The 19,286-nt window shown below is 35.3% G+C and overlaps 1 protein-coding gene across 1 annotated transcript in view; it reads left to right on the forward strand.

Annotated features, from left to right (window-relative positions):
* The window catches only part of CNTNAP2 (contactin associated protein 2), a 1,777,718-nt gene that overhangs the window by 26,684 nt on the left and 1,731,748 nt on the right, over nt 1-19,286 (forward strand). The gene's annotated exons all lie outside the window — the stretch shown is intronic.

Consider the following 19,286-nt stretch of genomic DNA (forward strand, 5'->3'; position numbering starts at 1 on the left):
TCTTAAAGAGGATTGGGGCTATGGGAGAAAAACAACTAGAAAATAAGTAGGTATTCAATGAAGCAGCAGTTATGAAGGAATGAGGTTTTATTTTTTATTTTATTTTTTAGAAGATGTTATTTATTTATTTGTGTGTGAGAGAGAGTACTTGCGCAAGCACAAGGGAGGGTAGGGGCAGAGGAAGAGGGAGGGGGAGAAACAGACTCCCCTCTGACAGTGGAGCCCAAAGCCCGGCTCCCCACAAGGGCTCGCTGTGTGGCTCCCGCATCCCAGGACTGTGAGATCATGACCTGAGCCAGAATCAAATGTGGGATGCTTAACCAACTGCGCCACCTCTAGGCACCCCAAATGAAAGAGGTTTTATAAGAAAACAAGAAGGAAATAGATGAAAGGATGAAATTAAATAGTGTAATCTGTCCATAGCCAATCTAATCTCCTTTATGTTTTTTAAATTCAAGGGTGTCCCTCTCTATCACTTATAAACAGAAAATAAATATTATGCCATAAATTAAGTGATATATTCTATGTAAACTTTCATTTCATATTATTCTAATTGGGGTTTCTTTTCAAATTCTGTGTGAAATAATAAATCTCTTGGTTTATCCACCCTACCTTGCTGACTGTAGGGAATGATTTCACTGTTGTATATATTCTTTCAAATTTCTATAGAATGAAAATTGAAAACTTAAGAAAATTTTCTTCAAATTTACTTCCTTTTTATTATACTATTTTAAAAGTCGTTGAAAATAAAGAACTTAAATTAACTTTCTCCTGAAGTCACAAGTGAGAAAACAGAGATAATGGATTCTGCTTTGTTAATGATATGCCTAAAATTAGATATTAAGTTATTAAAATTTTAGTTTTTTTATGAATGAGGACAAAAACCTCATTTCTAAATCTTGTCACACTTAAATTATGCTGTCTCATTTGAGTTCCCAATGGATTAAGTCCAGTCATATGATGTCGCTCCTATAAACTTATTTTTATCCAATGACATAGCCTCTAGAAATACTTAATTTTAAAACTGTCCTCAAAATGGCTTGCATTATGGCTCAGCCCGCCTATGGAATAAAGGAAATCTATGTTTTATTTTCCAGTGTTTACAAATATCCAATTTCCTAAAGAAATTATTGGCCAACTGTATTGTGCTTCCTGAAATCATTTGTTTAGTACCATTTTAAAAATAAGATTATGATCTTATTTAGAATACCACATACCTAGATCATAATTAACTTTAAATAGGCAACGTTGCATTTTCTGTGTGTCAGGATTTCCCCACACAAGGATTTTTAAAATCACATTAAAATATAAAAAATTAAGTTTTGTTGCTCTCCTTCCTGGTCCCAGGCTTAAATTTGGCGGTGGCTTATGGGTCAGTGGATGAGTGTGTGTGTGTGTACCCCCGTGCCCACCCCTGCATACTGTAGGTTACTCTAGGTTTCTTTGCTGGCTGAGTGGGCTATTGTTAGGGCCCTTATTAGTCACTGATATTTACGTACTTAGGCTCTATCTTTCTAGAAGTTGGAGTCATACTCTTGTGTTAATTTATTGTAAAAGGAATATAAGTAAAGGTAAAGTATTTATCTCATTTTTATTTTTTTCTGTCATTTCTTTCTCAATTTTTGTCAGTCCCTTTTAATTTAATACTGGTAATTTTACTTACCTCACTTTTCCTATTATAAATGTTTTGACTTTTAACTGCAGCATCGCGAATGGTGAAACTGTTAGGTGTGACCAGAAAGGAAGGGTAAAAGTGTGAATGAGAATCTAAAGGCACAGAGGACATAATGAAAGTGTCCAGGTAACTTTTCATAGCCTGGAGGTTGGGGGCATTTGGGGCAGGGAGAGGATTAACTCAGTTCATTGACGAATTTTGTCTGTGTAAGTTAGGATTTGTACTGAGCACATATCACAGAAAACCCCAAAACAGTGATTCTACCAAAGAAAGCCACAAGTAGGCATTGCTGACATTGTTTTAGAAACTCAAACTCTGAGATGCTATTGGTCATTTTTCATGGTAAAAGACAGTGACTACAGCTGTAACCTCCATGCCCAAAATCAGAGCAGAAGAAGGAATCAAGAGTGAAGGACAAGAAGCTTCCCAGCAGTCTCCCTTCAGAGCACTCCCCATAGCCACACCCAGGGACTTCTGTTTACATCTATTTGACCAGGATGGTTTCACATGGCCTCTCTTATTTCCAAAGGAGACTAGAAAATTTTGCATTTCAGCAGGGCACCTTGCTATCCCAGAACCAAATTAGGGTGCTATAGTAAGGAAGAAAAAGAGAACAGATACTGGGCAGACAACTAGAAATCTTGGCAGCAATATCTAAGAGAAAGGGGAGACATTCTATATTNTATCTGTTTGACCAGGATGGTGTCACATGGCCTCTCTTATTTCCAAAGGAGACTAGAAAATTTTGCATTTCAGCAGCGCACCTTGCTATCCCAAAACCAAATTAGGGTGCTATAGTAAGGAAGAAAAAGAACAGATACTGGGCAGACAACTAGAAATCTTGGCAGCAATATCTAAGAGAAAGGGGAGACATTCTATATTTAGAAAGGAACAGAAGTCTTTATGTGTCCTTGATACGGAATGAGTAGAGAGAGAAAAATTGCCTGTATGCTGGTTTCCCAGTGGAGTTTCACAGAGAAATAAGAATTGTTCCCCTCTGCATGTTAAGCAGCTCTCAAACATGTTGTCCTGCTCACCTAGCAGTGACCATGGTCCCTCAGCAGGACAGTTTTATTTTTAGCAATGGACTTGGAAACACATCTCAGAGGGATGAGGCTCCAAGACTGGTTTCCACTTCTGAAAATCAGTGTATGAAGTGTAAGTACCTCACAGGCTCTGCAAAAATAGAGTGCTTTGGTATACCATTTCTTGAATCCAGGTAAATATAAGTCCAACTGTCCAAACAGGGCAAATGAAGCAGATTTTTGCCTTCAGGAGAAGTCATGAGTTTGTATCCACTGCATTGTTCTTTCAATATGTAGGATAATATTGAATGTTTAATATATAATTCTGTTAATGCAGTTTGTTGTTAGATGGTTGCAAAACTGAAAACTAAAAGTAAATAAAAATGAAAATAGAATTTAGAACTACTAATCTCTAAATGATATGTTTTACTTTAGGAATATTTCGCATTTAAGAATACTGTTCACCTCAAGATCAGCAGATTAATGGTGAGCACAATGAAACTATAATCAGTTGAAAGAGATATATTATTTATACCAGAATCTTTTAAGCTTTCTTGTGGTTTCATTTATTTGATTTTTAAAAGGCATTTTAAGAATACTGAAGATTTTAAAGAATTATAGATATATTTCTCATTTGGACAAAATTTTCAGATTCTTTTAATTATGCAAATTTTACATGTTATTAAGGGCAGACTTCAAGGTTATATTTTAAAACCAGGCATTTAGTAAGAGTCCACTGTTATAAAGTGGGATGAAGTAAGGCCACATAATGTTTAAGTTATACCCTCAGCCATCCTCCTACAATTTCTTGGAGGTGACAAACACACATGTGACTAAATTTGATTTTGATTTTCCTCTGGCCCACTCTGTTAATTAAAATGTGTAGAACTAATCACTATTGATATACTTTGTTCTTGTTAACATTTGCCAAATTACTTGCCTTGAAGTTTTTAATTGCAAAGGGATTCCTTCTCTTTAGTAGATGTCTCAGCACTTCAGCATATGGCTTTGTCTTTGTAGAAACCCCAAGATCATCCTGATAACATATTGAATAACTAGCTGGACAGCTAATATATTTAAAATCTGGTGAGCTAGAAAGTTTTTAAGGATTCCAACATTGAAAATGGCACATTTCTGGGGCAAATGTTTTAAACATTTATTAAAATTGAAGCAATTTTTGAAATGTTTTCTGAAGAGAAGGACTAATTCCTCTAAGTAGTTTCTAGGTAATTAAATATGATTCAACATCTATGATATGTATCAAAGGCTTTTCGGTTAGGAGAGGGTTATATGGTCTATACTTCCTTTTCAGAGCAAGTAGTTATGTAGTGAATGATTTCTGAAGGATGTAAATTCCTGTCTGATTAACACATAATTTTCCTAGTTGGGCTCTAAGTACTTTGGTTTGTTTCCTGAACAATAAAAAAATAAATATACAGCCATTGAATATAGGCTTTTATTTCAGACAAATGACAACCCTGAAATGACCACTTCTGTTTTTCATTTCTCATCAAAATACTGCTGAAGACCCAGTGATTCAAATTGCCAGGAACTTCTACTTTGCTTAAATCCAATTGTTCTCCTTCCTTTTTAAAATACTGTAGTTAAACACTGGAACAATAATGGAGCAGTGTCTCTGGGGATTGAATTATGTTTAATTGGGAAGGAAGCACACTATCTCTTGTTGCCTTAGTTCATAAAACTAAGACTGTCAATTGGTACATGGTGCAGCCCAAATACAGCCAAGTTGAAGTGTGGCCTGTTAAGAGGAGATGCACTGAAATAAGTAAGAGAATTTTTGAAAGCATGTCTGGTGAAAGGCCATTATAGGTGGGAAGTTGGGTTATGCTTGTCTTTTTAATCTGTAGCAGCATTATATTAGAAGGTGAAGGACACTCATATGCACAAAGTAATGGCTTTGGTAATACAGATGATTAGAGTAGGAAGCCCACCCACTTCCATTTTCCCCCAGGTATATTCCAGGATCACATTTCAATGACTGACCTAGGAACTGTAGGCTCTGTATTCCTTACCAGTCCCTTCCAGCCAGCTAGCATCAATGTTTTACCACTGTGTAGACTCTCAATGAATGTGAGGGAGATTTAGAGTTGACATCCCTTTCTATTCTGTTGGTTTCTGTATACAGTATACAGTGTATACAGTGAATTATGAATATACAGTGGGCATTATAAATATTCCAGTGTCCATTGGAAATCTCATCTTCTGTGGAAGAGAATTTTAGTGTCACTCATTGACACTGAGTTCGCTCATTTTGGGTTGTTTTACTAAAATTGGTCTTTTTATGAAAATTCTTGAAGCATGGACTTTCGATCAGGAAATCTATGTTTTGATGATATCAAAATGGTCGCCTTGAAGTCAGTTTTAGATATGAGTTGCAAATTCCTGGAAAAATATGCAGTGTAGAATGCTGAGTTATTAGTAAATCGGAGTTGTATTTTTTAAAGATATCAAATTTGCTTACTACAGATTTGACTTCTGCAGAGCTCACCTTAATGAGCATCACAATAATGTTCTTTTACGCTTAAAATGATGCATTAGCATCCCATCAGTACCTTCGCCAACCAGTGAATTATTAATAAGGTGATGATCATTGCTAATGAAGCTACTTTATTAGATTTTGATGGATTTTGTGCGAGAGATTGTAGTGAGGCCTTTGAATATAGAGAGTATTTTCTCCCAGGGCAAATCTTCTGGCTTCATTGAAAACGTCTCTGAGAACTCTCCAATTTTGCTTCACTTATTTTCTACTGACATGATAGTCACTTGTACAGAAATGTAACAGTCTGCAAGTCAAATGTTTAATTTGCTGCTGCAAAAGAATTCACTATAGAATTCTCAATGTGGGGTTAATTACATAGTAATGAAAGAGTAATCCTATTGGGAAAATGCTCTGAGTAACATTGCTCTGTTTCCTCCTGATAAAGATGTGCATGCTTGTTTCATTTTATATTCTGGGAAATTCAGAGAAAACATTTAAAAGGTATGTGCACAAATAGCAAAGTTCTTATCTTTTGTCAACATGATGAAAAAAGTGAATGTGTTTAATTATTATATTACAAAAGCAATCATTAATAATTAGTAATGCATAAAATATAACGTTCTATCCCATAAAAAGGATAAAATAGTACATTATAAATAATTGATAATATATTCTGGAGAAATTGCTGCTCTGAAAAAATAATAGGGCAGTCACTCAACATTGTCTCCGTATTTTGAATTTCCACAAAGACTCCTTTGCCCTCATTTTCTCTGAAGAGTGTTCTAAAGCTAGCTATGTTATTGTAGGTTTACTCTATATGTCAAATACTTCATTGAGTACTCTACTTACAGTATCTTATTAAACCTTGCAAAAAGTTTCTGCAATAGGTAGTATGATCCCTATTTTCTTAGCTGAGGAAAACAGCATTTAAAGAGCATAAAAATCATTGGTGTGTGATAGGACTCAAATTTAGATCCACTTGTCTCCAAAAGCTTTGTTGTCATTCATTATCCTATACCCCCCTCGGTGTCATTTCATATATATTGAAGTTTATATTAGAGAAGCTTGAAAGTTCCAAGAGAAACACTGCCCATCTAATTTGCTCATCATCCTGAGTGGACAGTGGCTAATACAATGGCACATTGTTAGATTTACTTTAAAACTATGTTGCTTGGGATGGTAAGGTGTAGGTGAGATGATACATAGCCTGAAACAACAGAATAGAGTCCAGAACTAGACCCACACACATACGTGGTCAATTGAATTTCAACATAGGCACAAATGTAATACAATGGGCAAAGGAAAATTCTTTCACCCACTGGACCTAGAAAACTGGACATCTATATTGCAAAAAAAAAAAAAAAAAGCTTGATCCTTATCTCATACCATACACAAACATTCATTTTAGATGGCACCTAGATCAACTATAAAACTGTGAACTCAACAGTTTATAGAAGAGCGTATAGGAAAATGTTTTCTGGACCTTGGGATAGGCAAAGATTTCATGGAAAAGGCCCAAATTGCATTAGCCATAAAAAGAAAACAAAAATGATAAATTAGATTTTGTTAAACAAAAAAAGCTCTACTTTTCAGAAGAATACAGTAAGAGAATAAAAGAGGTAAGTCATGGATGAAATATTCATATTACATATACTTGATAAAGGACTTTTATCTGGACTCTGTAAATAACTCCTACAAATCAGTTATGAAAAGACAACACAATTAAGATGAGCGAAAAATGTCGGCGGATTTCAAAGATTAACAACCGGCCAGTAAGCACAAAATAAGTGCTCAATAGCGTGTAATCAGTTATTTGTAAATTAAAACAAAGTGAAATATAGCCACACACTAGAATTGCTAATATTAAAAAGGCTAACAGGACCAGCAGTTGTTGATAAGGATGTGGAATAATTAAACTCCCATACTTTGCTGGTGGGAATGAAAAATGATACAAGAATTTCGGATATGTCTTGGGTGTTTTTCTGTGTGTGTGTGTGTGTGTGTGTGTGTGTGTGTGTGTTTGTGTGTGTGTATCAGTAGAACTGGGGAAAAGGAAAATAAAACGTACACATACAAATACATACACACACACACACACACACACACACACGTTTTACTTTCCTTTCCCCCAGCTTTATTGATACATAATTGGTATATAACATTGTGTAAGTTTAAGGTGAATAATGTGATGCTTTGATGCATCTATGTATCGATTACCAAAATAAGATTAGTTAACACATCCATCATCTTACATTACTACTATTTTTTTTTTTGGCAGTGAGAACATTTAAGATCTACTTTCTTAGCAACTTACAAGTATATAATACAGTATTGTTAACTATATTCACCATGCTCTATATGAGTTCCCCAGAACTTTTTCATCTTATAACTGGAAGTTTGTATTCTTTGACCAATAAGCATACAGTAACCATCTGATGTCAGTTTTTACTTCTAAGTATTTACTCAGTAGAACAAAAACATATATTCACAAAAAATATAAAAATATGTTCATAACAACTGTTTTCAGAGCCAGAAATTGGAAATCACCCAAACTTTTATCAACAAGAAAATGGAAAATCAAGTCATGCTGTATTGATATAAATAGTACTATGCAGCATTATACACAATTACTGATGTGCCCAACAACAAAAATTAGTATCAAATATTATATGAACAAAAGTAGTCAGACATAAAGAATACGTTTATATGAAGTTCAAGAAGAGGAAATGCTAATATGTAATACTGGGGACCTTAGCTTCAGAGAAAGTGCTGTTCAACTGAAGGAACTCTCGGGGGTACTGGGTGTGTGCTGCATCATTTATTTGGCTGATGGTTGCAGGGATGAATATATTTTTCTAAACTCATCTAACTGGATATTCAAGATCTCTAAATTTTACTACTTTTAAAATATACCCAGTAACTTTTATTTTTATGAGAAATAGGAATGAAAAACAGGCAATATTTTTTTCTCAATAAAAATGCCTTAGACTTATTGTTATCAAACCGTCTATACCAGCTTGGCATTTTTTTTGCTCTGTCCCTTGAAGTGTTAGGCTGTTGGTTTATTTTAAGTGGACAGTTGGGAAACCTTAAGCTGATCCTTGGATTTTACAAGTGGGAAATGACCAAAGGCCTTTTGCCTTTTCTGTTACTTTGATTTTGTTCTTTTTAAGTATATAAAATATTTAATGACCTGAAATGTCAAAACCATTTGAAAGGTACACAGACAAAACTTAGTTCCGTCTATATTCACTCCAGTTTTTTGCGCTAACACATAGAAATAATAATGTTTTTAGTTTTTTATATCCTTCTAATATTAGTTTTTGCAAATTTAACTATATATGTGTGTGCATTCCTGTTTCTCTTCCTTTCTGACACAAACATTAGCATACAATATATTCTATTCTGCATATTTGTTTTTTAACTTATCCTGGAAATCTCCATAGATTTGTACATAGAGATTTCTACCTCTTTCTGTTTTACACTTTCAGAGTTCTCCATTTTGTGATTGTTACATAGTCTGTTGAAACAGTTCTTTATTAATAGACTCTTGGTTTGTTTCCAGTGTTTTGCTATTTCAAATAGTGATACAGAGAATACTCTTCTTCATATGCTGTTTTTATTTGTGGAATATATTTTCATACTTTCAAGAGGTTCTCTTGGTTATGTCTCCCTGTGGTTGTTGTTTTTATGTATAAAAGTTATAGATTTTTATTTATTAACTTTATATATTTATAGGTTATTTCTTTTTTTGAAATTTTAGTTCTATCACTGTATCACCTACAAATAGAGGCAATTCAACTCTTCTTTCCAATTTTTATATTTCTATTTTTCCTTCTATAACTGCTTTGATCAATACTTCCAATATAATAATTTAATAGTGATGTTGATAGTGGCTGACTTTAGGAAGAAACCCCTGTTACATTTTGGGAACAATCATCTAGAGCTTTCATTTCACTATTATTGTCTCAATTAAATTATTAGCTCAAAGCCTACAGAGGAGTTACTGGGGTATTTCTGCTAAGTTGCACTTTGTGATGAACAAAAATTATCTAATTAAAATATCTTCCTAATATATCGATACTTGGATCGATCTGTTACTGTTCAGTATCTTAAAACTTCGACTGCTCACTCCCAGGAAATTTCACGAAAAATGCTAAGTCCTACACATCAACATTTCAACATAAAAATATACATTTTATGATTTACTTCCTGAGTTTTTCAGTGGCACAACTTCATATGCAATAAATCTGATCAAAACAGAAATACCTCAATCAATTCTTTCTGGTGTAATTAATCTTGGACCTTAGCTTCATATGATTTTTTTTTTGATTTCACATCCATCTTCATCATCATAACATCGAACTGTATTTTATTCCTATTTCCATTTCATAAATTATGGAAATGTTTAACATCTTTGACTTCCTTTTTCTATTTATTTTAGTGTTGCATTATGATAAAATTTTTGTAATTTATGATCTTAAAATTTTTACTTTGTTTTCATGACATTGTTAGCAAATATAATAATAATAACAATAATGAAGTCACAACTGCATATTCTTGCCAGGGCTATGCCAAGGTAGGGTATAAAGGAATGCCTTTAGTATGGACTTGGATACATACAAGTAAGAGTTTCCCGTATTTTTAGGAAATGTGTTCATGCTTACTAGCTCAGTCTTCTAATTTTGGAATGTCTGACTAGCTTGTTGTTTCTTTGGAAAACGTAGTCAAACTACAACGAAAGAGGAGACTCTGCAGCACAGCTGTTAAGGAACGGGTGGATTAGGCAACATAAGGTTGATGAAACCAGTAGTGTAGAAATGGTTCTAAACATCTGAGACTCTCAGTGCAGAGAAATCTCTATTGCTGTAGCCTCTGATTCAGTCTCTCTCACGCGGAGGGCCTAATGAAGGAAAGAAACTACCGCTTTCTAAATTGTGCAGAACAAATACCCTAAAAGGGGAGTGTCTGGCTCTTTATTACTTTGGAGACCAAAAAGACAGTGTACTTTGAAGTTAGTTCCTTATGGTTAGTTTGATTTACTTGATGTGGAAGCATCGTGTGAATTCATTGCCACGTGAATAATGCATAGCAGTAATAATCTCTATTATCAGAATGGTTTTATGTATTCATAAAGTATGTTTTCTGTGGCTAAAGGAAAAGCAGCAAATTATTAAACTCCCGTTTTTTTTTTTTATGATCTGCTCTACCTCTTCAATTTATTCCACCTTTTTCTTTTAAAAATTGCATTGATAAGACATTATTACAAAAGAAGCAATTTGGAAAACACTGATCATTCATTTTCATTTTGCCTCATTTTACTTTATGTTTTGAGCACAGTATGTCAGTTATTGGGACTGTGATTGAAAAGGGGCTTATGATCGTCCTCAAATAGTTTTGCTCTGAGTTTCCAGTGGATGGTTTGGAGGAAGAATGTGATGATGGCCGAGCTTGTAAAATAATAAAGTACATTTGTTTTTATGATGCAATATATTGATATAAAATTGGTTTGAAGGGGTTGCTTTCTCTCTCTTATTTTTAATTTTTTTTCAGTCTCATGCAAAACGTGCTATACTTAACTCTACAGGAGACATATTTAGATGGCCTGTGTTTCTTTTTATTTATTCAAGGATTGGTTTCATCACATGCACCAGAATAAAGTCTTGATTAAGAATAAACTTCTTATTTTGCAAGAGCACAGGCAAAGATGAGGTGAAACAGCCAACGAAGTCCCTATTTAGGCTTTTAGGTATTCCTAAGACAGTGACAGGGAAGTCAGTATTGACTTTCAGATGACAAAATTCAGATGAATTTTGTCAGTGTTCTTTAGTTAAGGCAGTGTGATCTGTGCTTCCATCAGTGCCCACTTTCTGTCCCTAGAATCTCACTGAGCATTTTGAGAGCATTCCACTGAGCCACAGAGAGGAGACACCTGACTGTGGTGGGCAGTGCTGGCATCCAGCTGACAGCTCAGAGGGGCCATTGGACCCCACCTCATCAATTTGCTGAGCACGACTCCAGTTTTCCCAAAAGCTTTTGGACTGTTCTCTCCACCTGGTAAAAAAGCATCAATGGCCTGAAAGTGCTTGGGAAGAAGGCATTTCTCTCCTCCAGAGCCAACAGAGAAAAATCTTTGTTATCTAGAGACAGTTCCCTTTATAAGTCTGTGATTGACAGATTAAGGGTATTGCAATTGTACATTGTGGTTTTGTCCTCTTCTATCATTCATATTGTTTATAGGAACAAGAACAGATGATATTTGTTAAACATTATTGTGTTCTGGAGACCACATGTAGATTATAAACTCCTTTAATCCAGCACCAAAACTTTATGGTAAATGTTATTTAGTACTTCCATTTACAGATGAGAAAACAGGTTTTTAAAGGTTGCAGGATTTGTTAAAGTTGCAGAGCTCCTATGTAGCATGGCTGAGATTTTAATGCACATTTTGCTAACCTTGAAGCCTGGACTCTTTATGCTGTGCTTCCTCAGGGTGGGGAAAAATAGTATTTACACTATACATTTGTTTTTAAATCATGGATGATAATCTTATTGCTTAAGCTGTTTAAGTCTAAATTGACTCCCCAAAACCTCTCCTCAGATGTCCCAAATTACACTGATGTTTCAAGGAAACCAGCACTAGAAAATTTAATTCAACTAAAGAGTAAATTCTAGAAATAAGAGAACCTTTTTAACTCTCATATTATTTTATTTCTGGTAACCAAGAGTGTCCTGGCTACTCTTAGTTACAATAGATATTTGTTGAATTGAAATAAACTGAATTGAATTGAAGTCATATTGTTGAATTGAAATAAACTGAATTGAATTGAAGTCATAGACTTATTTTTGGGGCTTGGACACATTTGCAGAATATGTTCTTGGAAATTCTGCAGTGAGGAATAGAGGTTAAGAAGAAAGGAGACACGAAGTTTAAGTGATTCCATGAAAGGATAGTATTGGGTAGAAACAAAATTCCTGTGTTCTTTGTCAGTCATCCTAGAACAAAGAAGCTGTCCTTTCCTGGGGAAAACTCCTCCTACAACCTCTGGGACAGAACTACAGTCACTGAAAAATCTGTGATTGTCCCTGAGGATAATGAACATGCCTTAAATGGGCAGAGGTGTTCTAGGTTCTCACAGCAAAAGTGAGACGGTCTAAGGGCTACTGCGCTGTTTCTTACAAATTTAGAACCATGCTGAGAACAGGAGAAAGAATGGACAATTTCTGCCTCATTTATTTCCTTTTTTGATAATAGCACATCAGTACATTATACAATACTGCAGATCTATATAATCCACCTTTTGGAATCACAGATAAAAACTAGTGATATACATGTAATGAGGGAAACTACAAATGAAGTAAACTTGTATTTCACTATTTGGGAAAGAAAGATGAAAAAATTTTTAAAAACTTTCTGTGTGCTAAAATTTGTGTAAGATAGAGATCATGGCTTTTAAATTAGTATTATTTATATTCATAAACTTCTTCTTTACTTACCCTTGTAAAATAACATCTGATTGTTAGCCCTGTTATAGCAGTTCTAATCCAATGAGGAAATTTGGCAGAGAGGTTATAAATGACAAAAGGTAAAACTGAGAAGCTAAAACATCAAAGTGTTCTGGCTTGAACATTAACGTTTTTAGCAGTATGCTGCCTCTAACCGTGTCTAGGCAAGGGGGTAAAACAATAAAGAACAAAAAGGGGGCAAGGTGACAGAAATGGAATTTCCAAACATCTATTCCTGGGTGTTTTTTATTGTTTATATTACTTTTGAGTAATATCTGGGAATCTATATGCCTGCATTCTTCTTCTTAAGGAACATTAAAACACCAAAATTTATGTAATAACCAGTGGCAAAGAATTCTATAGTATAGACTTTCTGTTATAATTTGCATTCTTCAGCAATTCTCAAAGTGTTACTTAATACAAAAGGCTGTTTTGAGGGTACTTGTGACAAGGTGGGCAAGTAGAAAAGAGAGCTTATCCACAGATTTACCCAAACTATATCTACTTAGGAATTCCTTTCTTATGAAGATTTATAATTGGTGTTTGGTAGAAGTGATCAAGGGAAGGAACTGCTATAGACCCAGCTCTCCACTGAATGGTTATTGAGAGTACAATTCACTGTCTGCTCCCTTTTACTGCAGTCAATGACCAGTAAGTGCTCTTCCTCCAAATAAAAGTCTGCATGCACACTCCTGTGGTATGTTTGCCACTTTGTAATATTTTTAATGTGGCAGAAGTAGTGGTGAGTAAAAATTACCAAGGCAATAAAACCTATCATTTAATTTCCTCTATTAGCTTGTCTCCAGAGAGACAGACAGAGACAGAGACAGAAGATGCATAGTCAGACAAGAGCATTTATGGGTAAATTTCTTAACTCTAAGAAACTTATTAACAGGTAAAGGAGAGGGAAGTAACAAACTATTTAAGTTCTAGCTTTAATTTCACCCTAACTTGGATCTTTGTGAACTATGTCTTGTTTGTATGTTTTTTACTTTAGTTTTCATACACTTGTTTTTTAATTCTTACATTAATTCATACTATATATGATCTTGAACTCCAAGATATTTTTATGTAATTTTGCAAAGGAAATATTTCCACTGCATCTCTTGTTACATTAGACAAAAGTAGTATTATATTTTAAGAGAGAATTAATATGATATGTTGGAAATACAGTTAGCCCAGAGTTTAGGATTTGTTTCACCTATATATAGAATCCTAAACACATAATTAAACTTAAGTTTTAGCTTTCCTTCCAATTAAGAATAAGAATTAAGAATACTGATGCCTGTCCTGATTATCATAAAGATCTGCTCTGAGTATCTAAAAAGGGATCCTTAAGTTTTCTCAAGTTATATAAAATTCGTTAGAATTGGTGAGTCAATATTTAGTTCCAGTTGGACTTTTTGAATATCTCATAGCTATATACCTTGAAAATTGTTCTTCCTTTTAATGTGTGATTTCTCTAACTACAAAATTCAGTGACATTTATCCTATAGTATATATTCTAAGACTTCATTAAATGCAAACTAAGAAACAGAATCTTAACTCATAGTCATTTTCTAGTCATACTTTACCCATCTACACGTTCCAAGGTAATTTGATCCCAAAGAGATGAATTACTGTTTTTTTCCTTAAAGAAGTTAGAGAAGGTACCACACATGAATGCATATGTGTGCATGTGCGTGTGCGTGTGNTATATCGTATTATATATTCTAAGACTTCATTAAATGCAAACTAAGAAACAGAATCTTAACTCATAGTCATTTTCTAGTCATACTTTACCCATCTACACGTTCCAAGGTAATTTGATCCCAAAGAGATGAATTACTGTTTTTTTCCTTAAAGAAGTTAGAGAAGGTACCACACATGAATGCATATGTGTGCATGTGCGTGTGCGTGTGTGTGTGTGTGTGTGTGTGTATTTTGAGGTCGTTATTTTTTTGTTACTATGTTATCAGCGCTCTAGTAATAGTTATTTTGTAGAGCTGATTTCACTGGAATATGTTTCAGTAAATCCCTTGGCATGATTAGAAGAACAGATTTCCATTTCCTAAACAGCAACTGAGTGATGCTTGATGAACTCGGAGGCCATCAATAGGTCACTTCTCCATTTCCTTCTCATTTGACTAACGAAGCAGGTCTGTTCCCTGCTTTATTGCACAGTCTTGCACATTGGGTTCCTTTTTCATGACTTTGGACACTCTGATTCTTTCTTATGACTCCCAGTTGGTTATTTTTATTTTCCGTCATTATCGTTTTACAGAGTGCATTATAATTTTTAAGTAAACCTCACATTTCTGTAATTGTGTACAAGGACGATTTGTGTTTAGACCTCTTCTTTCTGAAAGTTTTCTGAGGATCATATCTCTCATCTTTTAGTTGGGATCAGTCTTCTTCATGAAGTTATATGGATTTTCATATGGTAAGCAGTATGTGTATGTGTGTGTGTGTGAGAAACTCTATTAATTGAAGCCCTATCACACATAAAGAATTACTGTTAGTAATCTACAAAACAGTAATTTTGGCTCTTTGTATATATTCCTATGAACATTTATAGTTTGGAATTAAATATAGTGCCCTTGCAAAACTATGATGTATAATAATTATTGTTAAACTTCCAAACTGTGCAGCAGTACAAAAATCTATTGTGACTTGGGTGAGCTTTTCTTTTTTTAACTTTTCTTTAGTGTCTTGGAAAAGCATAACATATGATTACTAAGATGTTTTGCAGAGAATTTGGCAATGTTCAATAAAGCAGAGAATGTACTTTTAGAATAAAATGCTTAATGTTTAATTCATCACAAATACAAAAGAACTGAAATTTTCTTAATTCAAATCAGTTATGTTAATTTTATTATGAATCACTAATATTCCCAAAAGGTGGCATGCTTGAATCATGAGATATATTTTGCACTAAACAGGCAAAAGAATAGAGGCATATTGTTAGAGGACTATTATCAAACCTATCTTTTTCTTTTAAATTTGTGTTTAAGTTTTTATAAAGGTTATAAAAGTTATCAAAGTTCTTTTCTCTTGATTATTAAAGCTAAACATTTCAAGTCAATCCATCAGTCAGTACTTTTAACTGATTAATTGAGGTCATATATCAACAATGTTTAAATTGTCTGGTGGGCTTTCCAGATGATGTCGATATCCCACCTGTCCAATTAAAACCGCTACTTCTTAATTGCATAAAAATAAATAAATGTTGGAAATATATGGAATATATAATTAAATAAAAAATTAGTTTGAAAGAAATATAGCTTAAAGCAAAAGTTTGTGAGTTGTGATATGCAATAATAAAGTATTTTTCCTTTAGACTACACAACATCATTTGTGTGAGTCACAATGATAGAGGCCATATGAAGTCATGATAGTTCCCAATTATGTCGTTATTATACAATAATAATCAATAAATCATTCAACCTTTTCTTCCTGAAGCATCATAGGTATTGTTTGTGTGTGTGTGTGTGTGTGTGTGATTTTACAATTAGAAAAATATGTACTTAACAATATTTAAGAGAACCTTGACATATTTTCCCTTTCTGGTCAGTTTCTAAGTTTCTGATATGCTGTATTCCAAAAATTAGTTTATTTGGAAACTTAAATACATTTTTTCCTTGGAGTCAGCAGTATTAACGATGGGGAAGGTTTCACACCACTTCATGAGCTTACTTAAATCATAGTGCAAATAAAATATGCAGTTGGAAAAAATTTTAAAGTAGACATATACACAGTTGCAAATCAGTTCTTACTGATTATTCATGAGAAAATTTAATAAACTAGTGAATATTTAAACGATTTTCAAAAATTGTTGTGAATTCTAGTGTCCCAAGCAAACACCTTGTATTGTTGAGTGATTTTCTTAAATAAGATCAGAATCGAGGTGGATGTGGAGGGAGGGGGGTGGGTGACTGGAGGAGCAACTCTCTCTTTGGGAGAGAGTGGAGGCTTGGGGAATATCAGGGTGTAACAGCTGGCACCCAAAAGCTCAGAAGGACTAAGGGAGGTAGTCACAGCTCAAATCTGGAACAGGAGCTTTCAAGTGGTGTGGTTGAAAGGAGGGTGCAATCTGAGTGCAGTACAAAGAAATACAGGCTTCCCATGAACATGTACTGAGAAAGAATCAGGCACCTTGGGGGTTTCTTCCCAGGCATGGAGCAGGGACTTTTAGCTGGTAGTGACAACAAGGTGGTCTGGCAGCTGCTCTGTGAACTCAATCACAAGAGAAAGAACTTTCAAGAACTCTATGACTAGCCAATCCATTGGTTCTTTTCCTGTTCACCTTCCTCAACATACCTCACAACCAAATCTCAATTCCTTAAACCAGTATTTCTGGTAGCTCTAATATGAATTATTCCTACATTAAACATTTGACATATAAATGATACTAATTTGGCATATAAATGATACTATATATAATTAGTATATAGTGCACATAGTTTATATAGTGATATAAGTATTACTACTTATAATACTGTAAGCATTATAATGGGTGTATGTTGAGGTACTGTAGGAGCATAGACACATGGATTCAAGTAAAATTAGGGGGATTATGAAAGACTTCCATCAAGTAACACTGCTTCAGCTGAAATTTGAAGGAAATAATCTCATTAATGGTATTGTAGCTGTTGTGTGCTGAGGTATTAATGAGCTGCATCAATGACTCAGTTGAGAAATAGTGTAGGACTCGTCTGTAGCAGAAAGGACAAAGAGAAGGACACAGATTCGAGAGGTATTTAAAAATGTGGATATGTGTGGTTAAGAAGAGAAAGGAGCTTAGGGTGATGCCCAGATATTCCACTGGTACGGCTGTATTTCCCTTTTGAAAATACATGGAATACCAGAGGAGGAGCATGTTTAAGGGTAAGTTGTGGATTTTTGTTTGGACACAGAGAATTTGAGGTCGTTGTGGATTATCTATGAAGAAAAATGCAATATGAGGTGGGAAACACATGCTCAAAATTCTTCTCTGGATGGAAGTGCAAATTTGGGACTCTGGACTAAAGGCAGCATTGAGCATGGACACTCCCATTTTTTTTTCTATATAGTTGAGGCTGGTCTTCCCCTCCCCACACCTGTGTGCCCCATCTTTAGCTTCCCAATCCCAGATTGTGGCAGTTCTATTTTTTCCAACTGTTTGATCCAAGAACTTGACCTCAGCCTTGACTCCTCTGTTCCTTATCTGGTACCCACATTTAATTGGTAAGAAATCCTGTTGACATTACCTAAAAATATTCTGAGTGCACACAGTTCCCATTGCATTCATGTCCTCATCCCTCTCCAAGCCATTATTATTTCACACCTGGGTCACTACAATAGCTTCTCAGTGGTTAACTAGCTTCTAGCTTTTTTCAAAGAACTATTCTCAACACTGCAGCCAGAGTTATCTTTTAAGTAAAAGTCAAATTATACCACCCCTCTGCTTAGAATCCTGAAGCTGCCCATTTCACTCATGATAAAAACCAATGTGTTTTAAGTTGCCCACATTACTTCCTAGCTCACCACCTACTATTCTGCCCTTCTTCAGGTGCATGGCACGTTTGAGCCTTTGGACCTTTTCCAGGACTGTTTTCTCTCCCTGATATGCACCTCTGAGCACTTTCACCACTTTTCCAATCTGCTGAAACTTCACTTTCTCAAGAGGACCTGCACTGTTTGAAAATACACCTCATTCCCGACCCTTTTTCTCTCCTGTACAATTTCTTTTCCATATAACTTAGCTTCTAACATATATAAATTATTTATGCTTAACATCTTTTTGCTGTCTCTGCCATTAAAATGTAAGCCACATCAAGTTAGGGATACTTACCTCTTTCTTCTACTGACATATGTCTAGAATAATACCTGATACCTAGTAAGTCTGTACATATAATATAGCAAATATGACAAATATTTGTTGTATTATACAATGGAGATTAAATGACACTAATATTTCTTAAGAAGTTTTTTTTTTTTTTCTGGTGGAGTCAGATTTTAATGCAGTCAACAAAAATAATTTTAGAAACACCAATTTTAGGAAAAATATACTATATATAGGTTTAGATAAAATATGAACTGAAGGAGGAGGTTAAGATGGCGGAGGAGTAGGGGACCCCTTTTTCAGCCAGTCCCCTGAGTTGAGCTGGATAGGTACCAGACCAGCAGGAACATCCACGGAATCAGCCTGAGACGCAGGAAGATACATCTGGATCTCTACAAATGAACATCTCCAGCGCTGAGTATCGAGGTACGAAGCGGGGAGCCGTGAAACCGCGCACAGATATCGGAAGCTAAACAGAAGGGGGAGGGAGCCGCCGTGTCAGGGCGCCGGGAAGCGGTAGCCACCTGCAAGGGGGAGCGGACAGACCGCGGACCCGCACGCTTGAGACAGCAGGCTGAGAAGGGAGCTCCGGGAGCGCACGCNCAGACTGAGAACGGGAGCTCCGGGAGCGCACGCGGGACGGCTGGTGGTTGGCGGGCCACCTGCACGGGGGAGCAGGCGGACTCGTGGACGGCACCCACGAGAGAGCAGACTTAGAACGGGAGCTCCAGGAGCGCGCGCAGGGCGGCTGGCGGGCCACCTGCACCGGGGAGCAGG

The sequence above is a fragment of the Ailuropoda melanoleuca genome, chromosome 1 (assembly GCF_002007445.2).
Source record: "Ailuropoda melanoleuca isolate Jingjing chromosome 1, ASM200744v2, whole genome shotgun sequence".
NCBI classification, from domain to species: domain Eukaryota; kingdom Metazoa; phylum Chordata; class Mammalia; order Carnivora; family Ursidae; genus Ailuropoda; species Ailuropoda melanoleuca.